General features: G+C 44.0%; 1 protein-coding gene across 1 annotated transcript in view; it reads right to left on the bottom strand.

Annotated features, from left to right (window-relative positions):
* The window catches only part of PLEKHG3 (pleckstrin homology and RhoGEF domain containing G3), a 75,460-nt gene extending 48,428 nt beyond the window's left edge, over positions 1-27,032 (bottom strand). The window contains exon 1 of the mRNA XM_067461135.1: positions 26,896-27,032. The gene's annotated coding sequence lies outside the window, so the exon portion shown is untranslated. The remainder of the gene's footprint in view (positions 1-26,895) is intronic.
* Between the last annotated feature and the right edge of the window lie 331 nt (positions 27,033-27,363).

Here is a 27,363-nt window from a genome sequence, read left to right as displayed (position 1 = left end):
CTTCTTCTTCTTCTTCTTCTTCTTCATGTTTCACCTATACAAACCCTGCCTGCTAAGTGAAATCAGACAAGTTTCTGCTATGTAGTGTGGTTCCTTATACAATAATTGCACAGCACCTGCAACATACAGAATAGCAACCTCTCCCTTGACAATTCTTGAGTAAAAAAGGGTTGCAAGTGGGGGTGGGGAGGAATAAGAAGCCCTGCTCTAGATCTACCCCATATGACTATCATGAAGTGGCTAAATCATGTGAAGGAATTAATTTATTTTCCTTCACAATTACATATTCTTAATACTTTGCTCTGCAAGTGCAATTTCACAACTCTACACAGTAGCATCCACAGGGATATTTCCCCTCTTTTGCCCCTGAACCTTACACAGGCCATTAGCAGTACTCACAGAAGAGGTCACAGATAATGTTTACTTTTCCAGACTGGTTTCTTTCCACTAACCTCTTTCAAAACACAGAGAATGAATTCCAGGTTGCCTTTTATTGCAGTAAAGCAGACAAAAAGGAAAAGCCACCTGGTGTTTTACCTGCTTTAGAGTATGGATGTGTGTACTTACCTACCTGCCTGCGTGTGCACACATGCATTTAAACAACCTTGGCTTTTATTTCCAATCCAGCAGCTTTCGCCCATTCAAGCATTCACCATAAACACCAAGCTAATGTTTACCAAATCCCTGCCAGAACTGGATGGAACCAACTTCATAGAAGAAAGGCGTTTGAAGCAAGCTCTCCGCAGATCTTTTGTTTGGCCTCTGGCACTGAACCACAGAGCCGGGGCTCCCACATCTGTTTACATGTTTCTTTTGTAAAACACACAAAAAACAGGTCTTTTAGCCAGTCACTACAGGATTCTCCAGAAAACAAAACTATCCTCCTATCTTCTGTTTGCCAACTGCCTGCTTAGTTCTGGCAGGTAGGAAAGATTTCCAACAGTTCTGAAGATACATTTGCAATGGAAGAAAACCCAATATGCGCCTTTTCGTGATACTTTCCTTTAAAAAGAAGGGGTCAAAGCCATAAAATGACTCTGACCTGTGGATTATAGTGGCACGACCTCACTTTAAAAGACTCTGAATGTGTGCACTAAGGATGTATATCCTTACTTCCTTACTTCCCTAGATTCTGGACAGGGTCATATGATATCATTATCTCCATCATCTTATAGGGAGCTACAGTGTTCCCTCGCTATTTCACAGTTCACTTATTGCGGACTCGCTGTTTCGTGGGTTATTCCTCCCCCGCCCCTGAGCCACTGGGGGAAGAGGAAGGCGGAGCCATGGCTGGGCCTTAACCTGGGGCTTGTCTCCGGGCTCATTGGCGGCGGCCTCCTCCTCCACACCGCCTCTGCTGCTCCCCACTCTTTCCTCGGAGGCCTCAGCCCAGCCTAGCAGTGCCATCAATGGCACCCAAGGGGCCTCCAAGGCCAGGAGCAGCGGAGGCGGTGAAGAGGAGGAGGCCACCGCTGAGTGGGTGGAGCGTCCCTATTTCGCGAATTTTCACTTATCACGGGTGGTCCTGGAGCAGAACACCTGCGATAAGTGAGGGAACACTGTATACTTAATCCTCCAGGCATGCATACCTTTGTACATTTCTGCTTTGCAACTGTGTGCCTCTACTCCAGTTATTTATTTCCATGGTAGATTAACAGCTTGATTCTTCTTCAAAGCTTAGGAAATGCATTGTATATATTTCTCATATTGATATACTACCACCAGATACAATTAATTCCAGGACGCCATACATAATTTTTATAGAAGCCTTGCATGATAGAGTCAATGCATGACAATGTTATGATGGGTTGCTGTGAGTTTTTGGAGCTGTGTGGCCATGGTCCCGCAGCATTCTCTCCTAATGTTTCGCAGGAGAAATGTTAGGAGACAATGCTGCTGAAACATGGCCGTACAGCCCCAAAAACTCACAGCAACCCAGTGATTCCAGCCATGAAAGTCTTCAACAATATTAGGGTGATTTGGGACTACAGTTCTTAGAAACCCTCTGCCAGCAAAACATGTTAGCTGGGAAATTATGCTTCCTGTAATGTAGAAAGTAACTTTTCCAAGTTCTAAGTATTAGTGTCTTGAGAGTAGTAAGGTTTAGAAATTTTGTTTTATGTAATATTAACATCTTGTCATTGTTTTAATTTCTTTCAAGGCATCTACTTTTCACAACAACCTTGTAAGACAGGTTGACAGATTATGTGATTTTTCACTGCAGAGCATCACGAACAAGCCAAAATATTTTCCAGATACTTTGGACTATGATTCCCATCAACTTGAATTCCTAGCTGCACTGGCTGGGGCTTATGAAACTGGTTTTCTTCTTTTCATGTTAGCACATGAAAACAAATCAGTACACACTGTTTCAACTTTGTATTAATTTATTTTAGAACTATACTTCTTTACTCAGAGTCACAGACACAAACCAGTTCTCTGCTTCATCTATAAGACTGGAAAGTCATTGTGACAGTGAACACTAAATAGAGTGGGGCCCTCTATATCTGCTGGAGTTTATTTCCTGAGGCCCCCATAGATACCAAAATCCCTCAACACCCAAGTGTAATTCTATACAATAGTGTAGTAAAATTGTGTCCCTTATATAAAATGACAAAATCAAGATCGGCTTTTTGTAATTTTATGGAATATTTTTGAGCTGTGGATAGCTAAATCCCATTGATACAGAATTTATTTATTATTTATTTATTTATTTGCTTTATTTCTATACCGCGTTTCTCAACCTATAATAGGTGACTCAATGCGGTTTACACAATATTAATTACCACAACAATAACAATTAAAACACAGCATACCCAATAACAAACACACAACCATTCATACAGTGCCTCGATCGCAACCAAGATCCAGTCTCATATCCTTATACCGTTCCTATGTTCAGTTTACCGTCATTCTGTGTACAATTGCGCTGATTAGCCAAACGCTTGCTCAAAAAGCCAGGTTTTGAGCTTCTTCCTAAATGCCAGCAACGAAGGGGCCTGTCTGATGTCGCTTGGTAGGGCATTCCATAACCGAGGGGCCACCACCGAGAAGGCCCTGTCTCTCGTTCCCGCCAACCGTGCCTGTGACGCAGGCGGAACCGAGAGCAGGGCCTCCCTGGACGATCTTAATGTCCGTGTCGGTTCATAGGAGGAGATGCGTTCGGAGAGGTAGGTGGGGCCGGAACCGTTTAGGGCTTTGTAGGCTAATGCCAGCACCTTGAATTGTGCCCGGTAGGGAATTGGCAGCCAGTGGAGCTGGCTCAACAGAGGAGTGGTATGCTCCCTGAGAGCTGCTCCTGTTAGCAACCTGGCTGCCGAGCGCTGGACCATCTGGAGCTTCCGGGCAGTCTTCAAGGGCAGCCCCACGTAGAGCGCGTTGCAGTAATCTATGCGGGATGTGACCAGAGCGTGGACTACCGTGGCCAAGTCCGACTTCCCGAGGTACGGGCGCAGCTGGCGCACGAGCCGAAGCTGTGCAAATGCTCCCCTGGCCACCGCTGAGACCTGAGGCTCCAGGCTCAGCGATGAATCCAGGGTCACACCCAAGCTGCGAACCTGCGTCTTCAGGGGGAGTGTAACCCCGTCCAACACAGGCTGTAACCCTATGCCCCGTTCGGCCTTTCGACTGACCAGGAGTGCCTCTGTCTTGTCTGGATTCAACTTCAATTTGTTCACCCTCATCCAGTCCGACACAGCAGCCAAGCACCGGTTCAGGACCTGAACAGCCTCCTTAGAAGTAGGTGGAAAGGAGTGACAGAGTTGGACATCATCTGCGTACAGATAACACCGCACCCCGAAACTCCGGATGATCTCTCCCAACGGCTTCATGTAGATGTTAAACAACATGGGGGACAGTATTGAACCCTGCGGGACCCCACAAGACAAAGGTTGTGAGGACGAGCAGCTGTCCCCCATCAACACCTTCTGGGTACGACCCTCTAGGAAGGACCCGAGCCACTGTAAAACAGTGCCACCAAGGCCCATTCCCGCGAGGCGTCCCAGAAGGATACCGTGGTCGACGGTATCGAAGGCCGCTGAGAGATCCAGCAGGACCAACAGGGACACACTCCCCCTGTCGAGCTCTCTGCGGAGATCATCCACTAAGGCGACCAGGGCTGTCTCGATACCATGTCCCGGCCTAAAGCCAGACTGTGCCGGATCCAGATAATCAGTGTCTACCAAGAATACCTGGAGTTGTGAGGCCACCACACGTTCCAGGACTTTGCTCAAAAAGGGAAGATTGGAAACAGGCCGATAGTTGACGAATTGAGTGGGGTCTAGTGATGGTTTTTTCAACAGCGGTTTTATTACAGCTTGTTTTAAGCTGGCTGGAATATTGCCTTCCCGAAGGGAGGCATTAACCACCACCTCCACCCACTCGGCCAATCCCCCTCTGGCCTCCTTTAGAAGCCAGGATGGGCAGGGGTCTAGGATGCATGTGGTAGCTCTCATTCCTCCAAGTATCTTGTCCACATCCTCGGGTTTCACCAATTGAAATGAATCCATCAAAATCGGACAAGCAGATGCTCGTGTTACATCCTCAGAGACTGCCGTTAACGTGGTATCCAGGCCAGAGCGGATCAAAGCGACTTTGTCCGCAAAGAACCGAGCAAATGCTTCACAGCGGGCCGTCGAGTTGTCAGGGTTCCCATCCAGAGTGGTGGGGTTCAATAGCCCTCTGACAACTCGAAACAACTCCGCCGGACGGTTCTTTGCGGACGCAATATTGGCCGCAAAGAAAGCTTTCTTTGCCGCCTTTATTGCCACGGCATATGCCCTTAATAGGGCAACAAACCGTGTTCGATTTAACTCGCTCGGGTCCGAACGCCACACGCGCTCTAGTCTCCTCTTCCTTCGCTTCATCGCTGCCAGCTCCTCGTTGAACCAAGGTGCTGGTTTAGCTCGGCTACTTGAGAGGGGACGTTCCGGAGCAATCGTGTTTATGGCCCTAGTCATCTCCCCATTCCAGAGAGACACCAGGGCTTCAACAGAATCACCAACCGAGGTGGCAGGAAAATCCCCAAGAGCCGTCAGGAATCCGTTCGGATCCATAAGCCTCCTGGGGCGGACCATCTTAATGGGTCCCCCACCTCTGCAGAGGTTGGAAGGTGTGGTGAGTCTAAATCTGACCAGATAGTGGTCGGTCCATGGCAACGGAGAGGTGGATAACTCCTCAACACCGCCACCTTGCTCCCATCCCTGACAGAAAACCAAATCTAATGTGTGTCCCGCACAGTGGGTGGGGCCAGATACTTGTTGGGACAGCCCCATGGTTGCCATGGATGACATGAAGTCCTGAGCCGCTCCTCCTAGGGAAGTCTCGGCATGTACATTGAAGTCCCCCAGCACAAGAAGCCGTTGAGACTCCAATGCCAGGCTCGAGACCACCCCCGCTAGCTCAGGTAGGGAGACCGTAGTGCAGCGAGGTGGGCGGTACGCTAACAGAATCCCTATTCTGTCCCGGTCGCCCACCCTCAGGTGGACACACTCGAAATTGGTTGACTGTGGAATGGGGCCTCTGGTCAGAGGGATAGAATTTTTATAGACCACCGCAACTCCGCCTCCCCGCCCTCCAGGTCTCGACTGGTGCTGTACAGAGAATCCTGGCGGACAAAGCTGGGTCAAATTAACTCCTCCAGCTTCATCCAGCCAGGTCTCTGTAATGCACGCCAGATCTGCCCGTTCCTCCAAGATTAGATCTTGGATGAAAGATGTTTTGCCATTGACAGATCTGGCGTTCAGCAGCACCATCTTCAACCCAGAGGGACTGCCAACCTGGGTACACCCACTTACCAAGTCAGGAGACCGATTACAAGTAATTAAGTTTTTTTTCCTTCTTTCCCTAGGCCGAATTTGGGCTGTAAAATTTTTACTATTTCTAGGTCGAATTAGCCGAATTGGTGGTCTCCCTTTCCCGTATCTCCCCCTCCCCGTCACGGGCTCTATGGGGGCCCCCCGGCCAGTGGAATACCCTTCTTCTACCATATTGCACTTAGAATTCGTAGTTTCAACCCATGACTTGTACCAGATTATATACTTTTGCCACTCAGTCTCAGTCCAATTCTTTCCTATTCCTGGTGTGTTAATTCCAGGATCCCCCCACCCGTTCCACCCTCTATTGTCCTCCCAGTCCACCAGTAACACAATAAGCAGACCCCAAGGGAGGAATGCTGACATTGGGGAACAGAGTTGATACAGGGTTGAGGTAGGATATTAGGTTCAAGTAGTAGTAGATTTTAAATTGCTAGGTCTTAAAGTGCTAAAGATTTAGTCTAAGCTGTTAAAGTGCATAGAAAGCTGTTAAGTGCATACAATAACGCGTTATCAGAGACTGACTGCTATGGTGGTCACTTAATAACCTTACCTATACAGGGTTAAAGTGCAAGTTGTTGGATGAAGTGCTGACCGTTGTATACCTTAGCAGCAATTGGCCCCTCTAAGTGCTAACAGTTGTAAAATTTGGCAGCAATAGATCAAATAAAGTGCTGGTAATTGGAAGACTTAATAGCGTTGGCTCATATAAAGTGCTGGCAGTTGGCAGGTATCAGCGTTGGCTCAGACAACAATTTACTAGCGCAATGAATGTGCAAGTTGATCGAATAGTCCTCAGTCCTATTGGTAGATGTAAAGTCCAGTTGGTCTCCCTCCTCCCCCTCCCACCATCAGTGTCAGGGTCGGGTGACTGGGGCCTTGCAGCAGAGTGACGGATCGCTAAGATGGCCACCGGAACTGCTGATGAGCTGGATAATTCCGGAAATGGAGGCAGTAACGCGGTGGGTGGCGTTACAGTAATGGCGGTTGATCACAAAGCATGTAACAGCAGCTATGTAGCAATATATATAGTTCCAACCACCCAGGAGACAGCCTAGCAGTCGTGAGGTTAGTGTTGCTGGTTAAGAGCGTTGCAGGCTAGAGATCACGATCGCCGCAAGAGAGCTTAAAAAACGCTGAGTCACCGCGCGGCGTTGGTCAGGCTCTCCCAGGGAGGCGCCGAGTCACCGCCGGCTCACCCTGTCGAGCTTGCCCCAGCGGTATCGGGGCATGGGAGAAGCAGCCGGGACGCCTCCAGGCCTCGGAGAAAGTTGGAGTACGAGGCCTGTCTCAGTTGGAGTCGCGGAGGAATCACACCTCCGAGTGCAGAGGAGTTCAAGCTTGGCGCGGAAGGATCGGCACAGAATCCGGGGAGCGGGGAGCGGAGCCACGCTGGGGACACAGGCCGAGGGCTCAGATGAAAGTCAGGGCCAGATCGAGCCGTGGGTGGAGATGGACAATGCAGAACGGCAATTCGCTGGCACCGCAGCGCTCGGAGCGACAGCCAGCTGCCCCAGCAACTCTCTCCGGCTCGGCAGTCCCTCGGCAGCCCCACAATCCACTCCAACCAGCCCAGGCCTCCGCTCCGGTCCGCAGTTTAATCCAAGCCGCGGATGAGTCCGAGCACAGCAACACAGGCAACACGGCGCACACTGCCGAGCTCCAAGGGCGGCCGCTCCGACCTCCCTCCGGTAGTCAACACAGCGGGTGGTAATTGGCAGCTGGCGGGTTAGATGTTCCAGGCCAGGTTAGACCGAGCAAACGGGCTGGGAGGGAGCGTGCTAGGCCGTATCGATAGTAGCGGCCTTCGCTCTACCTCCTTCCTCTCCCTTCTTCTTCCCTCCTTGGTTTTTCCTCCTCTGCTCCCCTCAAGCCCCCCTCCGGGGTCCTGAGGAGATGCCGGTTCAGGAGCCGATGACAGGAGTTCAGAATAGGGGCGAATGGATCAGATTAAGCTCGGATTAAGAGCAATCGCCTTACCCGGACGGGAGGTTAGCTGTTAGCAGTCGCCATCTTAACCGGAAGTTTCCTTTGATATGGAGGTCGACTATATTCCCCAAGGAAGGTACTGCATTACTTACTTACTTATAACATAAGTCAACAAAATCATTTTTTTTGTAATAATCAGAAATGAGAGTAGCACAGTTTAAATCATTTTTGTGCTTATTTTAAATATGGTTTTAGTTTTTTCCCTTCACGTCAACTTTTAAAAATATGACGAATGGTACATTACACTACTGCAAAGTCTGCACATTTTACATCATATTTGTGTAACACAACCCAACAAGTATTTTTCATCAGATATAACTTTAGGTCATTCTTATAGTTTTTTTGTGCTGATCCGTGATTATTTTTTTCTCTATCACGTGTAGTTTTTGCAATGAGGCCAATTGAATAATTAATGCATTTACGCACTTATATCAATAGATACTAATTGATATCAATGCACAAATGCATCAATTATTAGATTAGCATCATCGCAAAAGCTACATGTGATAGAGAAAAAATAGGTACAGATCTGAATTCAGTGCAAAAAACTCCATAAGAATGACTTAAAATTATATCTGATGAAAAATACTTGTTGGCTTGTGTAATCAGCTCCAAGTCATTTTAGGCTTTATCACACAATCTCACAAGAAGACAGAACCCCAATCGAATCTTATGGGTTTTATCATTACAGTGAAGTCCTACATCTATTTACATGGGAGCAGGTTTAATGGAACTGAACAGGGCACACTTCTGAGCACATAACCCTGCACTGATAACGGTGTATGTTTAGCCTTTTCTCCAGGTCCTGCAGCTCAATCCTTTCTGATTGTTACTGGCAAATCTTTCGAAACACAAACTTTAAAAATAATGGCAATGCGAGTTTTGCTTTATGCTTTTTCAGGGTGCTATTGAAATATTTATAGAATTCCTAGTTCTTTGATGATTTCATCCAGTTTAACTTTCCATGTTCACACGCTAGCAGCAGCAGCAGGCCTTTGCAAGGGTTATTTAGAGTTCCAAACAAATATTTGAACTGGAATTCAAACCGAATATTTCTCCTGATCCTTCAAAGGGACTGGGGCACCGTGGGAGGGTGAGATATGCTGGTGACAGATTTAGGCTTAGTTGTGCTCATTGGGGGGGGGGGGATACCTTTTGCAGTTAACAAGCCCTTTGAAATGAGATACTTTAACCATCTGGCTGTGTTCACCAGCATGAGAGTTTCAACACCATTAAGTCCCCAAAACACTGCTGTGCTACAGGGACTAAATGCCACTCAGGGAATTTTTACAATCCTTTGCATGTCACCTTTAAGTGTCACCCACATTGCTACATCCCCTGAGCCTTTCCTGACCTGCTGAGATTCACTGAGCAGATTAGCAACCCACCCAGGATTATGCCCCGCAGAGATTACGTGATTGCTGGAAAGTTACTCAACATACCAGTTCAGTTTACTCATCTATTACATGCAACAATTGCTTCCTTTTGGTTAGCCCTAGTGTCTTGCACCTAAATCCTTCATATCAGAGGATAGGTTCATTCGACTGAAAATAGCTTTATTGCTACATGTCTTGGTCTATTTTGTTGTATTTTGCTTTCTCCTTTACTGACTTTCTCATTTATTTTGCATATATTTTATTGTATTTATTTATGTTGTGAGTCTCCCCAAGTCCTTTTGGGGAGATGGGGCTATTATTATTATTATTATTATTATTATTATTATTATTATTATTATTAGCTCTAACCTCTTAGTCTACATAGCTTCTATTTTCAGCAGTCAGTCAAAAATCTGCAGATTTCAATCTCTTTACTACTTCGGAAGCAGCAGAAAGATTAGATCTAATTTTGCCCTGAGAATGGCATGTAACCTTTCCAGGACATAGCTAGTTTGATCATATATGTATATTGGCAGGGAACAACAGGAACTCCCTAGCCTCCTATCCCCACCTCACTAAGGCCTCTTCCACACAGCTGAATAAAATCCCACATTCTCTGCTATGAACTGGAATATATGGTAGTGTGGACTCAGATAACTCAGTTCAAAGCAGATACTGTGGGATTTCCTGCCTTGATATTCTGGGTTATATGGCTGTGTATAAGGGCCCTCAGAGAAGACAGACATGTAACTATTTTCTTTTGCCAGAGTACTAACTCAAACCCAACAGCAGAGTGAAAATCCAGATCTTTTTCATGCCTCACTGACACTGAAGAGATCATTCTGTAGAAACGATCATTAACATTCCTGTAAATTTCTGAAACGACACATGTCTAGAAACATTAGATTCGGCATTATGTCTTTTTCCTCCTGCTGGCTTCACTGCAAGATCTTTCTTTCCAGGACCGTTTTGAGTAAATGTGCATTTCCCCTTTCCATTATCTTTAGCCAGCACCTAATCCAAATAATGAATTAGTAAAATGACCAGTGCTTCCAATTTAAACTCCACACATGCCAGGGCTTCAATGTTTGGAATTACATTTCCTCTCTTCTCTGTTGAAATAGCTTCAAGCGGAAGACTTTCACTGTATAAATACTATGCAAATTACACAGCTATCTGTGATAAATATTTAGCAGGAACCCCATTCATATAGTACTTGGCACACACCACTAATGATCACATATACAGTAATCTAGATTGATATAAAGAAGTGTGTGTGTGCAGCAATAAATGTATTGAATATGTTGTTGCATAATACAAGGAGTATACATTTTAATCACATAACAACACTCTTTGGAATATTTCATGGAATCAAAATTCAAAGAAGTTTCAAAATCCAATTGGTTCTACATTAAAAGGCATGTCCAACCACAAACATATCAGCTCGTAAAATTCAGAGTATTGTGTATCCCAAGAAGAGTGACAAGAGTGATCTCAGAAAAGCTGTCTGTAGAACAAACAACTCTAGAAAATTGAACAACAACCATTCTTAATTCTCCTAGGCTCTTTATATAGTGATTTTGTAAGAATCACCCTTATATTTCAATTGTATAGCAAGGATGCGTTAATAAGCAAAGATCATATCCAGCATTGGGATCCTGGGGTACTCAAATAAGAGTAAAATACAGCACAAGACTGAGAAAGCTGGTAAAATTAGCCTCCTCTTTGAAATAATTTTGGACTGCTATTTCCAATGTTCTCGGTTCATCAACATCAACAGCAAGTACATCAAGGCCATCATAGGTACTCCAAATGGCCAGCTTCTGGCCAAAGGACATTTAGTATAATGCCAAGTTTTTAACTTTGTTTGTGGAGCCCCCAGTAGCACAACGGGTGCTAGCAGGATGCTAACCAATAGGTCAGCAATCCTAATCCCAGGAGAGCGGGTTGAGCTTCTTCTGTTAGCTCCAGCTCCACATGAAGGGACATAAGAGAAGCCTCCCACAAGGATGGTAAAACATCAAACATCTAGGCGTCCCCTGGGCAATGTCCTTGCAAACGGTGAATTCTCTCGCACCAGAAGCAACTTGCAGTTTCCCAAGTCGCTTCCTGACACACATACACACAAATCCAAACAAACTTTGTTTGTGTTTTTAAATACATTATAATTGTACCCTTAATTAACTTCTGACAATAAATAAATAAATGCCTTCTTCTGTGAACCCCAGGACTAAAATGCATGGTGACTCAATAGGTTTCATGGCTTGAATTTGGATTTCCCAAATCATAGCCTAACAATCTAAACATTACACCTTAGTGCTTCTCTATTGCCCTATTCTTCTATAGGCCACCACACACCTAGACATTAATTAAATATACATCAATTTTTTAATGACAATATTTAAATAAAATTTGAAAAAAAATCCTAAAGCTTGCTCCTTTTTAGTGGAAAACTAAGCTATACTGTAAAGCAGGGAAGGATTTGCATTTCTAAAATGCAGATTTGATGCAAACTTTTGATCCCTCTCTGGTGGACATCAGCAGACACCATGGGTTTTATTTTTGTGAAACAGAAAACCGAGAAGAATGATAATGTTTCAACAGGGTTTTTCATTTTTAAATACAATGTAGAAATAATTCTCATCCCACACTGAGTATCAGGCATGCAAATGTGTGCCTTGGCTCAGTTAACTTGACACATCTGTGTCTATATAGCAGGCATGGGCAAACTCCAGCCCTCCAGGTGTTTTGGACTTCAACTCCCACTGCTGAGGGTGAAAAGGAAGGTGCCTGAGGCTGTTAGGAATTGAGGAAGTTGAAGTCCACAACACCTATATAGGCATTTCTGTTTATTTTGCCCTAAGTCTGTGGCACATTATGGCCTCATTCTGTGAATAGTAGAACTAAGATTGTTTGTATTTAAAGGAAGAAAAGCTAATTGCAAGATATTCTGGCACTGGCTAGCCATAAGTCCATATCTGAATACAGATATGCAAAGAAGTCCTTTCAATATAGAACAAAAAATGCAAATATATTAAAATTGAACCTGCAATTTAATTTCTAATATACATTATGAACACTCAAGGAGCTTTGTTGTAACTGTCATCTAGAAGATTTTAAAAAGTGATCCAGGCTGATCTGTATATTATCCAGTACCACCATTCTCTAACAATCCATGTCCAATATTACCTGCAGGTCTTTATCTTTATAAACAGCTATGGAGTTTAGAGCATTTGGAAACTGCAATTGGTACAAAGGTCAGCAGCTAGACTGCTTACAGGAGCGGGATACAGGGAAAGAACTACCCCGCTCCCAAAACAGCTACACTGGTTTCCAGTTTGTTTTCGGGTGCAATTCAAGGTTCTGGTTTTAGCCCATAAAGTCCAAAACTGTTTGGGTCCAGCCTACTTGAGGGACCACATCTCCTCTTACCAGCCCACATGAGCCCTGAGATTGTCAGGAGAGGCCCTCCTCTCCGTCCCACGACCGTCACAAGTACAGTTGGTGGGAACGAAAGAGAGGGCCTTTTCAGTGGTGGCCCCGCAGCTCTGTAACTCCCTCTCCGAAGAGATGCGTTCGGCCCCTTTGCTATTCGCCTTTCGCTCCCAGGTAAAAACCTTTTTATGGAAGCAGGCCTTCCGCAACAACAACAATGCACAATAGCAGCTTATCTCGGTCAGACAAGGCTCATATGGTCAAAGATTGGAGCTTTGAGGCATTTAGTTTAATGTTTTAACATTTAGGACTACCTCAGTGGCCTGAGGCATAGGGATTTTAATGATAATTATATTTGTATTATTGTTATGCTTACTTATATTTATGTAACTGGGGTTTTATGCAATGTACTTGTTTTTTGTTTAAATGCCAGGTCGGAGGGATGATAGTCTCTGTATTTGTCTTATGTATTTGTTGTTGTTTTTTTCTATTTTGTTCGCCACTTTGAGTCCCATCAGTGGAAGAAAAGTGGGATATAAATAAATAAATAAATATAACTAATAATTATTCAAGGAGCCTAGTTTGAGTTGTTGAGTATTTCTGAGTGGCCCCGAGAAATCCTACCTCAATATGAGTAAATTCATTTATTTGGACTAAGTGAGGTTATATCTAAGTCCACCAGCCTAACCTGTTTGTAATTTAGTTATTATTCAGTTTAATACATCCCCAAAGCATACATGCCAGAGGGGGAATTAAACTTGTCTCACAATCAAGATGATCCATTTTGTGACTAAATAATGTGGCTTTTAAATTACCAGGTATGCACTATGGCTCCCTAATTAAAAGCAGACACAGCGGACTTCAGTTTCACATCTTGCAGGAATATCTATTCCCAAGAGTCAAGGGAACAAGCAGTACCATTGCCAATCTATCTAAATAAAAATGTAATGTTCGTTTGTGGGATTAAAATAACTCAAAAACCACTGGACAATTTGACACCAAATTTGAACACAATACACATCTCAGGACGAGTGATCATAACTCATAAAAGCACTGAAAAACACAGCAGCAGAGACTTAAAAAGCCAAAAAACAAAAATACATTACAACGCATGCACAAAACCATATATATATATATATATATATGCAAACACACATATACATAAATATCTACACACATATATGTGCACACACAAAATACATATACATAGACTGGGCTACAGCAACGCGTAGCAGAGGACGGTTAGTCTATATAAATAAAAATGTAATGTTCATTTGTGGGATTAACATAACTCAAAAACCACTGGACGAAATGACACGAAATTTGGCCAGAATACACCTAACGGACCAACAAGTGATCATCACTCATAAAAACACTGAAAAACACAGTGAAAGAGACTTCAAAAACCCCAAAACTAGATGATGATACAGTGCATGTGCAGAAACAACTACCCCAGCCCCGCCCCCCTCTTGCACAAGGGAAAGACCTGGCCATACTAGCTTTGAGAGCCAAGCACATGTGCATGGCCATGCACACACACACACACACGCACGCACGCACACCTGCCACAGCCAGCACAAGAGGTACCACCGAGCTGCCTTCCTCCCCTCAAGAAAAGGAAAGAAAAAGAGGGAAAGAATGAAAGTGGGAGGAAAAGAAGGAGAGAAGGAAGGAGGGAAGGAAAGAAAGAATTAATGAAGGAAAGGGACATAGGAAAGAATGGAGAGAACGAGGGAGGGAAAAGGTGAAGGAAAGAGAGAAGAAAGGAAGGAAAGAAAGAAAGAAAGAGGTAGAGACGGAAGGAAGAAGAGAAAGAAGGAGGGAGAAAAAAAGGGGAAATAAGGAAGGAAAGAGGTAGAGATGGAAGGAACCAGACTGAGGTCACAGTAAAGTGTGGCCGGGGACAGCTAGTTCTTCATATTATATGATGAACTATGCAAAGCGATGTCCTGTATGTGGCTTATAGATATTTCTATGCAAAGCAGCCCCGTTGAGTAGTGAATGCATGCTCACGCTTGCAGATGCAGGCAGCTAATGTGCTGGGTGTGACTGTTGATTCTATGAGGCTAGTCTGCTAGGCGCTTTTGGTGGCACAGCTGGTATTTGTGAGAGCAGTTAGATGCAAAAGCCAAATGAGCTCATCAAGAGTCACACCAAAAAGACTCTCTGTGAAGAAAGGATTCCCAGAGTGGTTTTGCAGCAGAGGCCATGATCATCTGCTGAGGACTGCAAACAAGAATAAAGGAAGGAAAGGATCCAATTCATAAATGTACAGCTGGGCAAGAAAGAGAACACACTATGGGAACAGTGCCATACTAAGGTCCTCACAATCTGCACTCCCTTCCAAGTACCGCTTTATCCTGTCGTCCATTGCAGGCACTCCAGAGATTTTCTCCTATTACAGATATTACTGTCAATCTAGTTTACAAGCTTATCTCTTTCTTCTCTGAACATTCCCAAACTAAGCATGTACTATACACTTTATGCAGCTCAATAATTGGTGCCCTGCATAAATACTAGCCTGGTTTGCCAAGAGCAATAAGCTAGGATTCCAGGCCTTTTCATACAACACAATTATAGCACTTTAGCTGCCATGGCTGCATGCTATGCCTCCTGGAGTTTGTAGTTCGAGAAGCCACTAAGTTTATCTGGCAGAGAATTCTAAATACTCCACCTTACACTGAAAATCTTTGGCTTGTGCAGGATATTGTCATCACTGTTAAAGTAGAATGAAATAATTATATAATGTGAAAGAAGCCCTGGAGAGGATTCCAGTTTATCATAAACACTGCTCTTCCCTATGAATGTTAAATCCTGAACAAAATTAGGACTTGACTGCCCAACAGATAACTGGAACCATTACTCCAAAACAAGCATGGTGCACACACTGAGGTCAGGGTTTCTTAAACTTTTCCACTCATGACCACTTTCAGCCTGAGAAATTTTACATGATCTTCAAAAAGTGAAAAATGAAAAAATATGTGTGTGTATGTCGTGGAGGTGTCCACTTACACAGACAGCCTCCAGCCTCCACAAACAGGCTGTAATTCCAAGTGCTGAGAAGCCTCCAAAGGCACTGCCTCCACTGACATTGCCGGTTACAGCGAGCGCAATGAAGAGGCAGCCCAAACGCTGCCAATGTCCTCCCCAAACACTACAGCCCACCACCCAAGGAATGCTTTCATTCAGGGAGAATTTCATCCTAGATTTGACATATTTCCTCCACCACAGGCAGGCATCCCAGGTTTCCTTGTATTGAATTTGCATGACCCTGCCCACTGCCTCTCCCTTTTCTAGTCCTTTTCTACCTTTTCTACCTTTTCCCACGGCACACAGCAAACACAGAGAAACTGATCAGCAACTGAACAGATTGAAGGAGTTTGGGGGACTGAAGCTAACTGTAAACACTGGCAGGATTTCAGGGTGACTGCCCTTGGCATATAGGAGTTGTAGTTCACACTTATCCAGAGATCACTGAACCCAGCTGACAACAGATCTGGACCAAACTACACACACCCAACATGGCCAACTGTACATACAAGCCTGGTTTGGGGAGGATTGACCCATGATTCTGGAAACTGTAGTTCACCCACATCGTTATGTATTTTCTAATGTGAGCATTAATAAAATACAAAATCACATTCTGGCTTTTTCCTAATAAATAATGTTACTAATTAACTAAATGATATGACTTAACACCAAAAAGCAAACAATGCATTTTTTCAAATAACCCAGGTACCACTTGGTACCCAAGCTAGAATAGGTATAAAAATCAAACATTTCGAATTTACAAATCAGTATTTGCCAGGCTTGCTAAACAGGCTGATTTTCCTTTTTATGAATTACAGCTGAAGCATCTTCTGCAGAGTCCAATGTAAACAATGCACAGCGGAATAAAGCAAATATCTAAAGCAGCCACGTGGTTATTGTTGTCAAAATTTTTGGGAGCCCAGCATTGTGCCAAGGCGACCCTATTTGGAAGAAGTCATTTAGATCCTACTTTGTTATTCTGGTTTGTTAAGTGGCACAAGAAGCTGATACAGATAACATGTTAAACAAATAATTCTTGGTTTGTTTAATCATCACACCAGTGAAAAGAAGCAAGTGAGGGTGAATAGGTGGCAGACATAGTTCACACATGGATTGTTTACAATGAATTGTCATTCTTTGTCAAGTAGCCACATAAGAATGGTTTCAGAATTGTTTCTTAAGTTTAAGGAAAGTGTTCTTTTTCCATCTTGTATTCATGGCTGCAGCTGACTTCCACTCGTCCAAGATAAACGAGGTTCCAGAATAGCTCACTACCTTCACCTATAAATGCTAACCTAGTCTATACCATTTTCACTGCATGTATTTCTCATTCTTTGCACTGCCAAGAAAGGGGGATTTTTTTTTTAAAAAAGAATACACCGTGGTTAAAAATAGAACTACTCCTTTCTGTTCCAACATACCATGGCATAAGCATGGATGACGCACTATTACTCTAAATGAAGTGGGAGAGAAAGGGGCCCCAAGCACCAGCAAACATTCCTGCATTCGAAATTTTAAAAAATGCACTGCCTAAGGTAGTTTCCACATAGAGTTTTCCTCCCCTTCTGATTCGAGGCTGCTCAGCACTCATGAGCAAGGGAGAAAAAGAGAGATGGGTAGGGAGGAAAGCAAATTAATAGAAAAATCCACTGAATAGGAGCAGCAAGTTTGAAAAAGAGGGCACCAAGGGTCAAATATCATTATTGCAGCTGCAGCAGCAAGTACTACCATCCTGTCTGGAATTCCAGTGCCAGCTCCCTTGCACACACACATACACACACATCAAAACATACACATATACCGCCTCTGCAAGCTGGAGTTCTCGTTTTTGCTAAGTTAACCTCACCAAAGCCAGACCATGCTTGGTGAATTTGGCACAGAGAGCTTGTCTTGTGCTTGTGTTTGCAGTCTTACACATCTAACAACTCAAGAAGAAAAAGCTACCTAAGGAAAGGGTTTCAATGTACAGTATTTGTACCAAAAGGCCAGCAGTATAACACTATTCTGAATTTGCAATTTAGGAAGAGGAAAGGAAAAGAAATGAAAAAGGGAATTCTGTCACACATTCACAGAGTAAATGTGTCAAACACATTAACAAAGTATTTCCTCTTCATGTGTCAGCAGCAGAAGGAAGGGCCTTTCGGAAAAATACACATCTTGGCTATTAATAAGCTGCACTGTTGTGGTGGATTGTGGTTTTGGATATGGAGATTTAGTTTTACTGCCAGGTTCGCACGGTAGCCTAAGGCAAGCCCTTTACAGCGTTTATTTCATTTCACTGAAATAACACTTCAAGTCATTTATATCCTCTCCACGGGGTTATTGCAAACATAAACAAAAGAGATAATAAAACACTGTATTCACTGAAGAAAAAGGTTACAAACATTATCCAATCATACGCAATACAAGAACACTCTGCAGGAAAAAATAAAAAGGAAATCCTTTGCAGATTTTCAGAGCAATTGAACATGTAATGCTTTCAATAATGACATCTTAAACAAATATCTTAACTTCAAACTATTTTAACCCCCCCCCCCCCCCCTTGTCCTCCAATTTTTGCTTGCTTTGCTGCTTCTTTCATCCTGCTCCCTATAAAGAAATTCCTTCAGGCACTGCTTTGTTTTACTCATCTGGTCTGTCACTTTTTGCTAGGAAAGGGAGCTCTAGGAAGGCAACCATCCTCCCTGAAATTGCTGCCCCCAATGCAGCCTCATTCTGCTCTACCTGTGGAACTGTGCAAACTCGGGTCCATCATCAGTTATGAGTTAGTTAAATCTACCTCAAGTATAGAGTTGGGAGAGAAAATCGGAGCCTGGTCAGCCCCCAAAGCCAACCTTTGGTGTAACCTCTTTCAGTGGGGACTGAAAGGAGAAGCGCCAAAGGTTGGGATGCCCCTTGAAGGAATCACTTTGTGGAAATGCAAAGGCAGCAGGGGCAATTTTTTCTGTCTCTATTGCAAGGAGCCAACCAGCACGTGGTCAGGAGTCATTTACACACAGGCCCAAGAGAGGAAAGGATACTTGTTCAGGCCTTGGTGGTGGGGTTATGTGTTGGTAAAATGTTCATTGTTTCGTGTTCTATTTACACTGTAAGTTGTTAATGTATGTAAATAAAAATTATATTTTAAGAAAAACAAAAATAAAAATAAAAAAGAGAGGAAATTCCAGAATGCACAACTGATTGCTTGAACACTTGCTTAACACTTTGCAGATAAAATCACTCAGATCTGCTAGGACCTGGAAGATATAATTGATACAGATCCAGGACTTGTAATTTTGGTGCCTGATTGTATCGTGACAATTAATACTTTTCAACCTGAGGATGTAGACAGGATTCTTGGGGAGCTGAGATCCACTATGTATAGGTTAGATCCTTGTACCTCCTGGGTTATTTAAAAAAAACTCTAGGAGGGGTTGACTACGTGGATAAAGGGAGTTGTTAATACCTCTCTAGAACTCTCTTCCATCATAAGTCAAGGAAGCTGTTTTGGTCTTAAGCTTGTCTTCAGTAACATCCTGGATGAGAGCAAATAAATTGAAAGTTAATCCAGACAGGATGGAGATGCTCCTAGTCAGTTGAAAGGCTAACCAAAGGGAAAGGGATTCAGCCTGTTACACTTGCTCTAAACTCACAGGTTGGCAGGATTCAACTCCGAGCCTGGAAGTGGTCAAGAATGCATTTGCACAGTAAAAAACTTATGTGCCAGCTCTGACATCAGATCTGATGACACACACTTTAGTTATATTTTCTCAGTTGGCTAACCTCAAGGAGTATTCAGAAACATCAACTGATCCAAAGAGCTGCAGCCAGATTGCGAACTGCATGGAGTTTACAACTCCCTTGCTGCAACAGCTCCACTGTCTGCCAGTCCATTTCTGGGCACAATTTGATGTGACGACTTTGATCTATAAAGCCCTGTACAGTCAAGTAATTTGAGGACTGCTTTTTCCTTACAAATCAGCCCATGCTCTGAGATCTGCTGAGAATGCCCTTCTCTCTGTACCATCACCTTCACAAGTACAACTGTAGGAACACAGGAGACAGTATTTTCAGTAGCTGCCCATAGGCTCTGGAACTCCCTTCGAGGCATGAAACCAGAGAAGTTAGACTGGCACCCTCCCTACTTTCTCTTCTGTTTAGGCGAGTATTTAATGATTGACTATATAAGGCTCATCCCACTAAATAATGTGCTGGATCTTGCTAACTGTTGTACTGAAGTATGTGTGGGTGTTTTAATCATATATGTGTTAATCTGGTTTTAATTTTTGATTGTTTAATCTGGTTTTAATTTTGGTATTTTGTGGATTTTAACGCTTCTTATTTTAATCTATTGTAAGCCACTTTGAATACCAAACTGGGCAAAAGACAGAAATAGAAATAAATACAATAGCAGCAGCAACAGAACTTTAGATGAAGGATGTGGTATATAATATTACTTTGTTTCTTTGTATATGAAGGTACTGAAAGATTCAGGCCCGTAGCCAGGATTTTGATTCGGGGAGGGGGGGGCTGAGTTTGTTTCGTGGGGGGGGGGGCTGAGTCTGAGTGAAAGAGGGTCTACCCTAGCAAACCTTTTGTATCGTTACCCCAATACCCCCATGCATATGGGATATATTGAGCATGGTGATCAGATCATGATATGAATAAACATAACAGTTTAAATAATGTACCAGCAAGGCCTTTTTGCAGACCACCATGAGAATTTCGGGGGGGGGGGGCGCTTTAGCGGGGCGCTTTCCCCGGCTACATGCCTGGAAAGATATAAAATATGTTTACATGAAGGGGCAAGAATGCATTTCCTCACAAATATTATGTGCTTTATAAATACTTCAAAAAAGCATTAAAATATAATTATCATGGCTCTTCAACAAACTGCAAGGCATCCCTCAGTGCCTGGAATCTTGGTTATTCTGACTCACTTTCTTATGGCTTCTTCAAATCCATTAAATATATTTGGGGATAGCTGCGTTGGCCATGCAGCAAAGTACAAAACTCTAAAATCCACCAAAAGGCAGTATCTTTATTAGCCAACCAAAATGTACATAATATATCAAAGGTCCACCAGTTGCTTCTTCAGAAAAGAACTACAACAGAAATAACACTGGATATAAAATTGTTGTCACATGACTAGTTTTTATGTCAAAAAAATTAACCTTAACTTTTATGTTCCTTTATTAGTAAAAAATTGCCCAATGAAGAAACCAGTCGAGCTTTGAACGATTGTATTTTGTGTCTTTTGGTTGGACAATAAAGGTATTGCTCTTTTCTGGATTTTGTTTTACTTTTCTCACAACTGATTATGGAATGATGAACTGAGTCTAAGACAAACTAAAGCAAGTGCCAATAAGTAACTGTCTGCATTCAAAATAGTTAGCTTGATCTGTTCCTAAAGCTGAGGATGGATAGTATGTTTATCCCTCACTTATTCTTGCAAGCGGAAATACAATTTTTCTCATTTTGCAGGTGAAGGATCTGGATAAAAATCAATTCAACTATATGCAAAGTGAACTCATTGAGACCATTGCTCACTTGGGATTTGAGAACTAAAGAGCCCTTATTTATGTACCAACTAAAGAAGCATCTTGTCTTTGCATTCCAGCATACCAACAAAAATAAGTTGAATTGCAGCTCTTGTGAGATTATTATGAAGTATTTTTCATCAGTGTACATGATCCAGCACGTAGGTATCCTATTGGTATCTTAAAACAAGCAGTTGCCATGCAGAAGCAAATGGACATTTTTGCCTAATGCACAACATTCACATTTAGTTCAAGATGACAGACAGGGAGTTACGCATGTGGTGCTGTTCCATTCCTAGCCAATGCATACACACCTGTCCCTACTGAAACAGACAATTCAGTACAAGATCCATGTGATTCTCAACCTGTGGGTCCCCAGATATTTTGGCCTTCAAGAAATCCTAACAGCTGATAAATTGGCTGGGAATTCTGGTTGTAGGCCAAACACCTGGGAACCCATAGATTGAGATCCACTGATGTAGCACAATCAACATGTAACTCATGTGATCCAACAAGGAGGAAAGCTGTAGTAAATATACAAGAGAACCCAGAATTATTGGGAGCAATATTAGCAACTCCAGAGGCACCTGATTCACAATCCATCAATTGGAATTGAATTACCAGTATTAGTGCTTGAAGCAAACTTCTTGGGCTGTATGTATTCCAACAAGAGCACAACCACATATGGATAACTAACACTATATACTTCACAAAGCAACACAAGGGGCCTCCCTGTAGAATCACAGATTGGAAGAGACCTCATGGGCCATCTAGTCCAACCCCCTGCCAAAAAGCAGGAAAATTGCCAGATCACATCCACAAAGCAAAAGTCTGTGATCTGAGAAATTGGATACAAAAAACAGTTACAAAATAGATCCACATATGTGCTGAATTCACACAAGAATTTGTGGCTTGTCTTTCTTCCTTTGGCATCTCAGATACCATAGCACCAAATATATAGTGCTGAATGAGGAACTGCCATCAGACAGAATTCTGATGGCAGTTTTTGGGTTGATTTTTTAACTAAAATTTCTAGACTTGTGCATATATAGGATTTATCTACAACCCCCTCCTTATTACCAGGAAAATGCATGGGGAGATCCATATGGACACAGAAATTACCTCCATCCATATTGTAGTTGCCCACTCATTTTCAAGGTTTCTAGTCAATTCTGGCTCCATGTCTGCAATCTATCGCCTTCCAGATCTCTTAGAGTGAAGCTGCCATGGCCATCAGTTAGCATGATTCCTGCTGGCTAGAAATTATGCCAACTGTAATCCAACATAAATAGAAAGTACGAAGTCTTGAGTCCCTATACTAATGCAAGATCTCTTATATAGTTACAAGTCTCAGATAAGTACTCTGAGCCCTTTCGGATACTTTTTAATCTAGCAGCATTTGTAAAAGTTAAGGCCGCTGGCCAAGCTGTTTGACTAAGATATCTATAGAATATAATACTATTATTATTAATAATAATAATTGGGACTTTCGAATCCAGACTGACAAAGTTTTGGAACACAAAACACCAGACATCACGATTGTGGAAAATAAAAAAAGTCTGGATTATTGATGTCGCCATACCAGGTGACAGTCGCATTGAGGAAAAACAACAGGAAAAACTCAGCCGCTATCAAGACCTCAAAATTTAACTGCAAAGGCTCTGGCATAAACCAGTACAGGTGGTCCCAGTGGTCATTGGCACACTGGGTGCCGTGCCAAAAGATCTTGGCCGGCATTTGGAAACAAACGTTGACAAAATCACGATCTGTCAACTGCAAAAGGTTTCCTTACTTGGATCTGCGCGCATCATTCAAAAATACGTCACACAGTCCTAGACGCTTGGGAAGTGTTCGACTTGTGATTTTGTGATACAAAATCCAGCATATAGATCTCATTTGCTGTGACATACTGTGCTTTTGTGTCAATAATAATAATAATAATAATTCTTACTTCTATATTTCTCTCCTCAATGCACAAAAAAGTTTTAAAAAGCACTTTTACAACCTCTTAAAAGAAAGCCAGTGTGGCATGGTGGTTTCAGCACTGGACTATGACTCTAGGAACCAGGGTTTGAATCCGCATTCATACATTCAAACCTACTGCACAATCCTGGGAATGTCACACACCCTCAGACCCAGAAAACACTGGGATAGTGTCGCCATAAACTGGAAAATACTTGAAGGCACACAACAACAAGAAAAAGGCAACAGAAATAAAACCCCAAGGAAATAGAATGCATATGCATACTGCTAGCTCCAAGAGCACAAACATCATAGTCCCAAATAATAATATAAAAATACCTCAGAAAGTGCCAGTTGCAGAGAATAAGATAAAAAATAATGAACTCATGATGTACCTAATGACAAAAACTATGTAACTCAGAAGGATGCATTACTTATTGGTCCAGTAAGAAATGTATTTACTTATAGCCCATTTTAAAGGCATTTTTTAAATTAAGAAAACATCTTGCACCAACAGGTGTCCCCTACTTACTGGAGAACTTTGCTTATAAGCAGATGCAGCTTATTAGTTGAGACATAGCTACACATGGAGCAGCATGGTATCGTGCTTTGATCACTGAATATGAGACTGGGGATCAGGGTTTGAGTTTCCGCTCTGTCATGGAAACTCACAGGATGACTTTGGACAAGTCGCACTCTCTCAACCTCAAGGGAAGGCAAATTAACCCCTTCTCAACAAATCGTCTCAGGAAAACCATGCAATATGGGGAACACATACACTAACCATTTACTGCAGTTCGAAGGCAGCCTGAGGGCAGAATAGAATTATAGAGTACAGTGACCATACAACACACACCATGAAACCACACTGGAGCACACTTTAAGGATTTTACATTGGCATAAGTGAAGTTTGGAGAATTGTCCAGTATAAAGCCCTTTATGTACATTAACACACTCCAGTGGAAATCACATCTCAAGGGAGAGGATGCTCCAACGATGCGCATTACAGAAGGAGGGACCCGTAGATCCTGGAACCCATTTGAGGCCACCCTCTGTGGTTTGTGTAATCACCATCCAGTGTTTCCAAGGTTTCCACACTGAAACCTCTTCCTGTTATGATGGTTTCAAACTGACCGAAGTGGTCAGTGTAGATGTACTCTAGGTCACCATAAGTGAGAAATTACTTGAAGGCAGAAAACAACAAAGCCACAAAGGGGAACTGCTCTGTCTGGGCAAGCAGCCACCAGAAAGAAAAAGCTTTAGGAGGGGCTTTAGGAGCAAGCCAGGTGACTGCAGAAAGAGAGAGAGAGAGAGAGAGAGAGACCATGGAGCCCGCCTGGGATTGCATGCACATGTCTGCACTGATCTCCTGACATAACAACATTCCTGAGCAGCAGGAGTCGGCAGAACAAGTTGCAGCTCTAATGAGGAAGGGGGGAATCACTGGCTTCCCCCAGCATTCCCTCCAACTATCCAACCCTCCATATTATTAACCCCCAACGCCCCTTTTCAGTAGGCTTCCAGACAGGAGGTTTGTCACTCTTTTAGCTTGCAGACCCAATTATTTCTCCTTGCATGTTGGAACACTGTCAGCCTTGCAAGGGCTGCATCCACACTGTAAAATTAGTGCAGTGTGACACCACTTTAAGTGCCTTGGTTCAATGCAAGAGAATCCTGGGATTTGTAATTTGGAGGGGCTTCAGCAGTTTTTGATAGAGAAGACTCAAGACCTTCTTGACCTGTCCTTCATGATTGCATAGAATTATGCCGTGGAAGTGAAAGTGGTTTCCAATTGCTAGTGTAGATGCACACGTTATGGGAATCCACAACACCTCGGATTCCCTAGTCCTGGAAATACTCTACTCTTATATGGCAGTGTAGATCCAACCTGAGGTTGTATACACTGTAGAATTAATGCAGTTTGACATGGAATTGGTGCCTGTTGTAACACCGTCCTGAGTCCTCTTTGGGGTGAGAAGGGCGGGCTACAAATGTGGTAAATACATACATAAATAAATTTCCATGGTCAATGCAAGGAAATCCTGGGATTTGTAATTTGGCCAGGCTTCATCAGTTTATTATTATTATTGTGTCAGAACCGAATTGGACTAGTTTCTGGTGGGACATGAGAGAAGCCTCCCACAGGATGGTAACACATCCAAGCATTCCTTGGGCAACGTCCTTGCAGAGGGCCAATTCTCTCACACCAGAATAAACTTGCAGTATATTCTCAATTCACTTCTGACAGGATTAAAAAAACAGTTTTCAATAGAGAAGACTCAAGATCTTCTCAACCTATCTCTCATGATTGCAAAGCATTAAGCTGTGAAAGTTAAGGTGGTGTCAAGCTGTGAATCCACAACACCTTGGATTCCCTAGTCCTGGAAATATTGTACTCTTAACACACCCACTCACCTGAACAATAGAAAAATATCTTATGTTGATGTTTACCAAGCGATAGTCCCATCCATATTCAATGGGACTTACTTCTGAATAGACCTAGGGTGCATCTACATCAAGTAGGGGCAAACTGAGGCCCTATAGGTGTTTTGGACTTCAATTCCCACAATTCCTACCAGCCTCAGGCCCTTTCCTTTTCATGCAAATATGTGCCTTGGCTCAGTTAACTTGACGCATCTGTGTCTATGTAGCAGGCATGGGCAAACTTCAGCCCTTCAGGTGTTTTGGACGTCAACTCCCACCATTCCTAACAGCCTCAGGCCCCTTCCTTTCCCCCTCTGCCGCTTAAGCAAAAGGGGGGAAAGGAAGGGGCTTGAGGCTGTTAGGAATGGTGGGAGTTGAAGTCCCAAACAGTTATAGGGCCTCAGTTTGCCCATGCCTGATCTACACTGTAGAATGAACACAGTTTGACACCACTTGAACTGCTCTGGCTCAATGCTATGGGATGCTGGGCTTTGGTGAGTCCCCAGCACTTTATTGGCAGAAGCGGCTAAAGGCCTTGTCAAAGTGAAACTCCCAAGACCCCAAGAGCGTTGAGCCAGGGCGGTTCAAAGTGATGCCAACCCGCTTATACATTCATTCTTTCTGCAGAGGAGAAGATGCCTGGACCGTCGCCTGGACCGACGCCCTCGCGCCCGAAAGAGACCCTCAGCCTGGAGAATCCCTGGCGCGTGGAAACTTTCTTTCCTTTGGCAGGAGAGGGAGGCTCGAGCGCGCGGATCAGGAAGAGAGCGCGCGCGCGCGGTTGGGCGGGCGCGAGGACACTGCGGGCGCCGGAGCCCATTTCCGCGTGGGCCGGCAAAGCTCGTCCGATCCTTTCGAGGATAATTAAGAAAGTCAGTGGCGCCTAATCCCCAGGCAGGAGGACAGGCAGGCAGGCCAGGGCAACAGGGCACGCACTTCCCTTGTCGAATCCACGCGGTTTGACACCCCTTTGAATTAGCCATGACTCAATGCTATGGAATCCTCAAAAGTTACGTTTCACAAGGTCTCTTCTCTCTAGAGTTCGTTCTCCTCCCAAGAGGGCTGCTGGCTCTCTACCTAGGATTCCATAGCATTGAGTCGTGGCTCTTCCAAGTGGTGCCAAACTGCGTTGGCACCTGTTGCATGGGGCCAGGAGAAGAAGAAGAAGAGGAGGAAATGGAGGCCGGGAAGGGCGGACTTCGGTGGGGCAGAGCCCGCTCCCCATCCGCCCACAACTCCCAGCAGCCCATAGCCTTGAGCCACGGCGGTCCAAGCGGTGCCGAACTGCGCCCCTTCTACGGTGTGGACGCCCCCAAAGCCCGGCCTTTGCAAGAGTTCCAAACTCACCCTCCGCGGCGCAAAACTCCGCCGAGATTCAAGCGCTCAGCCTGCCTTCCTGCCTGTCTGTCTTGCGGCGGAGGAAGCTTATAGGGAGGGAGGGAAGGAAGGAAGGAAGGAAGGCAGGCAGGCGGCGAAGGGCGGGCGAGGGAGGGAGGGAGGGAGGGAGGGAGGGAGGAGGAGACTCCCGGCCGAGGAGGAGCCGCCAATGGTGGGCCCGGAGCTACCTGGGCCGCCCAGCTCTGGCTCTCCCTTCTCCCGGCAAAGAAGGAAGGAAGGAAGGAAGCGCAGGAGATCCAGCCCCGGGCCTGGCGCCGCCTCTCTCTCCTTCGCTCTAGCTCAGCCCTTGGTTTGGGGAGAAATCCGCGCTTCGGGATTTATATTCCGCACAATAAGGATCTCGATCAGAGGGGCTGTCAGAGGGGGTCGACAAAGACCATCAGATAGCACAGTATTTTCTGTTACTCATGAGGGTTC

This window comes from Anolis sagrei, chromosome 1 (assembly GCF_037176765.1).
Source record: "Anolis sagrei isolate rAnoSag1 chromosome 1, rAnoSag1.mat, whole genome shotgun sequence".
Lineage (NCBI taxonomy): Eukaryota > Metazoa > Chordata > Lepidosauria > Squamata > Dactyloidae > Anolis > Anolis sagrei.
The sequence above is the reverse complement of the archived record's forward strand: the minus strand, read 5'-3'. Positions and strand labels throughout refer to the sequence as shown.